This window comes from Hevea brasiliensis, chromosome 5, assembly GCF_030052815.1.
Source record: "Hevea brasiliensis isolate MT/VB/25A 57/8 chromosome 5, ASM3005281v1, whole genome shotgun sequence".
In the NCBI taxonomy this organism is placed as follows: Eukaryota; Viridiplantae; Streptophyta; class Magnoliopsida; order Malpighiales; family Euphorbiaceae; genus Hevea; species Hevea brasiliensis.
In genome coordinates, this window is record NC_079497.1 from 104981470 (window position 1) to 104988414 (window position 6945).

Consider the following 6945-nt stretch of genomic DNA (forward strand, 5'->3'; position numbering starts at 1 on the left):
ATGTATATGATTATGATGTTAAAATGAATGAATGGCAAATGGAAAAATTTTGAGAATTGATGTGAAGATTGAGGAGTTGTGGAATAAAATGACTATTGGAAGTGTTTTTCACAGGTTCCGAAGAACTGTTTTCTCCATTTTTAATCGGTACTCTGCCTAATTTTCTATAAAATTTTCGGAACCTCAAATGAATTTAAAATTTCAATAAATGACTTAAATGAGTTAAATTTCACAAATTGCACTTCATATCCATGAAGAAATAAATTAAGGAAGGATAAAAATGATTGGAATAAAATATGGTATTCCGGTACACTGTGTGGCATATCTTGCTCGGCTACACTATAGACGGGTAAGGGGTGTTACAGAGGGGCTGCTGTTAAATTTTTTTTTTTTTTTTTGAATCTCTGGGAATGAACTTGGATAGACATGTTGTCCAAATTTATTCCTGAAAAATTTTTAATTTTTAATTTATCAATTCTAATTATCTTCCCTTATTTTAAAATCAATTCAAATAAATCTTATAATATTAAAAACATAATATTTTCTTTTTATTTTATTTAAATTACAGTTGTTACAGTTTTGACCTTTCTAGAACTGATTTTCCAATGTTTTCATCCCAAAGTTTAGGATCTCCTTAGAGTTCGAAGCTTCAAAGATTATGAAAAAACTTTGATTCAAGCTGCCTTTTAGTCCCAAGTGTTTGAAGTTTCAAAGATTATGGAAAAATTTTGATTCAAGCTGCCTTTTAGTTCCAAGTCTAAGAGCCTGTTTGGCTTTACTGTTAAAATTATTGTTGAGAAAGTCACTTTTTTAATATATTATGGAAAAACTTCGATTCAAGCTGCCTTTTAGTCCCAAGTATGAGTTGAATAAGATAGATTCTCCCATGAATATACAAGGCCTTCATTGAAGTTAATGAAGAAGGAACATAAGTTGTAGCCAACCACTTCCTATCCACTTGTAGAAAACATACTTGATAATAATCTTGGAGTTCCATAATACTAGCCATTAATAGTTTTGAGTAATTCAAATATTCTTTCAAGCATTGGTCTCTTGAAAACTTTGCTCCATCATTTGCTTCAAAACCCAATAAACCTAAATCCCCATATTGATGTCTCTTGCTTCCATGTTCTTGTTGCAAATAGAGGACGCATAGGGGGAAATTCTCATATGTTGTTGGATCAAATTTTTGAAGCTTAAGGCTTCGCATGTTTAGGTTGAGTTTAAACACTAGAAAATGTAAAAAAAAATAAAAAATAAAAAATAAAAAAAATACAGGAAAAAATTTCTATAAAATAAACAAAGCCTTAATTTCTAAAAAATTCGATAAATTCTATAGGTGGTCAGTATGGATTTTAAAGGTGACTCCGATCGACTTTCCATGATATAACACTTAGTTTCGCACTGAGACTATAAGACTACTTTGAACACTTATTACACTTATTTATCTTATTAAGACTAATCACTTACTTTGATATCATTGTCAAGATTGAGATTCGTCATAAAACTAGATTTTTATGGAATTTAATTTAATTAATTTTTTTTCAATTCTTTTAGAAATCTAATAATTGATAAAAAAAATATTTCTTTTAATTAAAAAAACATTTTAAAAAATATAAAAATAATATGATTATATGGAATTCATGCCATTCTCATCGAAGTTACACTAATCGGTCTAATTCCGCCATGAGGGGCTGAACTTGAAGCCCAAAATTCCAATTTTTGTGGGCTCAAAAAAGAGTTCAAAATCACAAGTATCGTGCAAATGTAATCGATCTGGCTTCAAGAAGAAAATCGATATGTGATAATAATAATAATAATAATAATAATAATAATAATAATAAATATGATATATATGCAAGAAATTTCAAAAAAAAAAATTGTTCTATTTAATATTTAAGTAACATAAAAAAATAAATAATAAATTTATTACATAGATCACAACAAAAATCATGTCGCCAAAAAGTTATTAGTACGTTAAGCCTCTATTTGCTTCTTAGGAAGAAAAAAAAATTGTATACAAAAAATATTTTTTATAGAAAATAATTTCATTATTTTATTGTAATCTTAAACTAATAATATATATTTATGCGATATATGTATAAATATTTTTATATTTTAATAAAATTATTAAAGCTTTAAAAATAAAAAATGACTTTTTCTTTTTAAGAAGATAAAATAATTTTTCTTAAAAATAATTTAATTTTTTTTAATTAGAATAATATTTTTCATTAACTTATTTTTTTGAGCGCCTCAAATATTAAAAAATAAGAAAAATATTTAAAAAAATATTTTCAGTAAAATAAAACTTATGTTGTGTATTGTATTTTAGGTTTGTGATATTTTTTTACTTATAATAGTCCAATATGAAAAAAAAAAATATATATTAAGTATATAACTATTATATATAGATAGAGATTGTTGAATCAATAACAATTTTATTATATTTTTCTTACAAATTTAAAAATGTACTCATCAAAGCTTATTTACAATTAAAAAATTCAAGCTTTGGATAGAGAAGCTCATATGTGATGCAAGCAAAATCAATTAACCACTCTAATTGTATACTGATTTTCTAAACCCAATTTGAGTTAAAATATGATATTTTAGAGGATCATTTTCATTTAGATTGGTTTTGAGTGACATTAATTCTTCCAATGGCTAAATTAAACTCTATTAGATAACATAATCTTTAGATTGCGCATGCTATAGCTACTTACATAAGCTCTCTGGATTATATAATCACATTTTTCTTCATCAAGTGACCATTGTTTAAGCCGTTACATGTTAGATTTTTCTCGCTTAAATTCGATTTATTATGGACTCGAGATACAAGATGTATGATGAGATTTATTTATTAAATATGTGAGTTTTATATATTTATATTTTGAATTTATAGTAAACTGAGTCTAGATAAAAAACTTTTTACCTGTCATAACCATAATTATAAATTGTTTTTTTTTAACTTATTTCAAATAAAAAAATACAATTTTGATGAATTTTAAATATACGATCAAAGAACAAAATAATAAGTACTTTTTTTAATATTTTTTAAATGAATTTTATGTGAAGAGAAATAAAAAATTATTATTTAGTTCCTCTATTTTGAAGAAATTAACTACTTGGTTCTCTTATATTTTGAAAAATATATTAGTTAGTCTTTATATTTTCATTCCGTATACTCTTAATTTCTTACTGTCATTTTAGGTATTAATTTGAATTTCATATAATTTCTATAATTTGAAAAACATAGTTATATAGCCTTTTTATTTTTTAATCTTTAAATTATTTAGTTCTTATAACGATAATTTCTTTTTTTTGTATATATTGATTAATAAAAAATTTTGATTTAAACTGGACAAATAAAAAAAAATAAACTGAACAAAAATGCAGAGATTAATAAATATATATTTTTAAAATAAAATTATTAAATAATTAATTTTATTGAAATAAAAAAATTAAATAGTAATAAATGAAAGATACTCGAGGGAAGCCTGAGTAGTTAGCAGTTGCAGTTGAAGCATGAATGGGGGCCGGTGGGGTGGTTGAGATCGATTAATTGAAAAATGGGACGGAAACCTTCCATACATTTGCCATGCACCATAATTAGGCTAAAATAGTTGACCAACTACCAAATAAGTTGCACCTATAATTCAATATGAGATCTCCAAACCGTACCTTAAGACTCAATTTAATTAGGCAATATGCATTTAATATCTAATCTTTTACTCTTAAGCCTTTGTTTGGAGGGGATTTTTTTTTTTAAGTAATAAGAGATTTTTCAAGATTTAAAAACCTTCAACTTTTATTTGAGAGAGTAGAAGGTTTTCCAAAGTTGGGTTTTTATTGAAAATTTTGAAAATCTCGAAAAATCTCTATTTTTCAACTCATCAAATTGGTGAGTTAATAAAAATTTTTTTTTAAAACCTCTAAATATTTTAAAAAATTATTTCCTTCCTCTCAAACATAGTATAAAATATTCATGTATTTATGCTAATTAAGTAATTTGATTGGTTTTCCTTCACATTTAAAGTGTAAATAGTGAGACTGTATTAAGTTTGAGTCTTTACATCTATTTATTTTACAATTATTCGCTTTTATAATGAGAAAGATAAAAAATCAAGCCTTTATGAGTGAGGATAATTTGATTGAATTATGCATAATCTTATATCTATTAAAAAAATAATATTATACCCCTATTTAATTTTAATTTTTATTAAAAAATAATTCAATAATTAAATTTATAACGAGTCAATTTAAAATACATATATATAGATTTTTTAAATAAAAGAAGAATGAATTAACCTCTCTTTTATTTAGCTACATTTGCAGGAATCGAATTCGATTGAAGAGAGCATCAAGAAATTACTTGCTCTATTTATTTGGACCTCTCTTTTATTTATTGTTTCTTGGAATCTTTGACACCTATGAAGAATCCTACAAGATCATGCTTAAATGGAGAAAGATTTTCAATCTGATTCTCCACTCATCTTTCATTTTCAATCTCATTTTCAAATGGAGAATATTACGATATTATAATTATTAATCATTATAATCAACGATTAGAGTATATATATTATATATTTAATAGTCGTAATGAATAAATTATCTATATTTAGACATTTTCCTTTTATTTGAGTGGGAGTTTTTTTAAAGTAATTGAAGGTTTTTCGATGTTTAAAAATCTTAAACTTTTATTTAGGAGCATAGAAGGTTTTTAAAAGTATGATTTTTAAAAATTTTTAAAAATATCCGAAAACCTTCATTTTTCAACTCATTAAATTGGTGGATTAAGAATGTTTTCTCTTTTTTTACATACTTTAAAAAAAATATTCATTTTCTTTCAAATACTAAAAAATTATGAATTTCTGAAAATTATAAAAAATCTTACTTTAAAAAACTTTACTTTATAAAATCTTATTTTAGTTTAACTCTTTCGAAACGGACAGTTCATCTCATATTCACCAATCTCATATATGTATTAAAAAAATTAGCATGCATAGATTAAAAAAAAAACTACGATATTAATTTTTTCGGGATTTTCAATAATATCTTTCTCTATAGATCAAATCTAAGTTTTCCTTTTAAAAACGCAATTAACTTTTCATTATACCCATACTTGTTGGTTATTAATATTAAATTTAAACTACCACAAGATAAATAGTTTCTTCCTCATTTATAAATTTTCTAATTATTTTAAGAATTAAAAATTTTAATAGGCCGAATATACCATTTGATAATTAAATTTTATCCAAAAAAATCTTATGACACTTTAATTAATTTACAAGAATTGAGGTGTGTTATATAATATTTATAAGAGTTGAAATGTATCATACGACATTTGAAAAGTTCAGCATGTCATGAAATTTTTTTTGATAAAATTCAGGGATAAACTTTTGTATTCCACTGATTTAATTTTTTTTAGAAAATATATTTAGAAAAAATTATTTATTTTATATTATTTAATTATATGCTAAAAAATAAAAAAAATATATTTTATTGATTATGATATAATACAGCTACTATAAATTCATTTTCATATAAAAATAAATCTATTAACTTTTAAAAGAAATATTTACCATGAAATTTGTATGCAATTAATTTAATTTCATATTAATCTGAGTTCGAAAATGACTTAAATTGATATTTTATACATCAAGGTTTTAATTTTGAGATTAGAAAATAAACTTTTTCTTCTTTAAATAATCATAATTTTAAGGTGAATTAATTAAAGTTACGATATTATAGCAATTAAAAAAATGAATAAACAAATACGCCATCGACTTGCTCATTTTTTGGCCTATTCACGTGCTTGCGGAGTTGCCAATGCCACGACACATGTGATGCGCGAAGGGAAAATGACTATTTACTCATTTAATTTAACGAAGTTAATTATTTAATTTATTATTTAATAATTGATTAAAATATTTTTATAATATTATTAAAATAAAAAAAAATGATAAGAGGTGATAAATTTATTAAAAATAATAATAAATAAAAACAAAATTATAAAAATGGGCCCAGAGAAAATAATATAAAAATTGTCAAGAAAATGCGAAACACAGTTATGAAATTTGGGTCCGACAGATTCAACTGGAAAAATTAATGATCGGTCCTTGACAAATTTTAGTTTTTAAATTATTTTATTTTTAAATTATTAAAAACTCTTTGAATCGGTTGGACGATCCGCAGATTCAGATTAAATTTAATAATTTAATTGAATTTTCAATAGCAATATTATAATATCTCTATATATATATTTGAAGGAAATTATTAAAGTTTCCTCTTGATATATTTTTATAAATAATTTAAAATTTTAATTACTTTAAAGATGTAATTTAATTAATAAATAATTTAATACATGTAATTTAATTTAAAAAAGAAACTATATAAAAATATATTTTCAAAAATAATAATATTTATCAAATTATTACATAATAATATAATTTAAATCATTTAAATATTTCTTCTATCATAGAATACTCCTTAATGAAATTTGCTTATTTCGGAGGATTAGATTTTAATTTTTAATTTAGAATATATTTTTAATTTATAAAATAATTTAAAATTTTAAAAATAAGTAATTAATCATTGAATAAAATTATTTAAAATTAATTTTTAAATAATTTAAATTTTTATTTAAAAAGTATTTAAAAATAATTTAATTTATTAAAATAATAAAAAAATATATATAATTGAGTATTATAGTTGTTGAAATGAGAATAATATTAATATATTAAAAAAATTATTAAGATAATATAATATTTTATTTGATCAAAATATAATTTTAAAATAAATAATTCATAAACCTATGATTTTTACCTCATTTTAAATAATTTTTTTATTTATAAATTAAATTATATATTATTTTATTTATTATTTATTTACTTATTAATCAAATAAAATACTCTCTTAATATAAGTCAAATTACTTTTAATTTATAAT